The sequence below is a fragment of the Monopterus albus genome, unplaced genomic scaffold (genome assembly GCF_001952655.1).
Source record: "Monopterus albus unplaced genomic scaffold, M_albus_1.0 scaffold203.1, whole genome shotgun sequence".
Taxonomy (NCBI): domain Eukaryota; kingdom Metazoa; phylum Chordata; class Actinopteri; order Synbranchiformes; family Synbranchidae; genus Monopterus; species Monopterus albus.
Window position 1 is genome coordinate 284,589 of NW_018128083.1, and position 818 is coordinate 285,406.

Consider the following 818-nt stretch of genomic DNA (forward strand, 5'->3'; position numbering starts at 1 on the left):
AGTACTTCAGCTACGGTCACAGCCTGGTCATTGGGCAGGGGGAAAGCTTCCACCCACTTGGTAAAGTAGTCGCTGACCACAAGCACATACCAATTTCTTCGTTCTGTCTCGTTCAGTGGGCCCATAATGTCTAAGGCCACACGTTCCATTGGTGCTCCCACTCGAACAGTTCCCATGGGGGCTTGAGGTGTCTTAAGGGGTCTGGCTTTGGATGCACAGCTGGTGCAGGTGAGGCACCAAAGAGCCACATCCTCCCTCATCCGGTACCAGTAATATCGGGTCTGTAGTCATGTCACAGTGCATTCCACCCCAAAATGTCCACCAACAGGTCATTCATGCATCTGTCTCATGATGTCTGACTGGAGGCAGCGTGGCAGCACTATCTGTGGATAAAACTGAGTGTCATCCAGGCAGTAGAACCGCTGGACTAATATTCCATCACTGATGTAGAGCCACTTCCACTGACTCCAGTATGTCTTTGTGGCTGGACTACAAGGTGAAACTGGAGGAAGCCGGAGTACACGGAGAGAACCCACGCAAGCACAGGGAGAACATGCAAACTCCACACAGAAAGGTCCCAGATGGGGCCCGAACTTGGAACCTTCTCGCTGTGAGGCAAAGGCACTAACCACTGTGCCACCGTGCTGCCCCATCCCTGCTTAGCACAATAATATCATCCAAGTATACCAGGCATGTCTCCCATTGCATACAAGCGAGGACCCTGTCCATCAGTCGCTGGAATGTTGCTGGTGCATTGCACAGTCCGAATGGCATGACTTTCCACTCAAACAGTCCATTTCGTGTGCAGCAATCTGCTG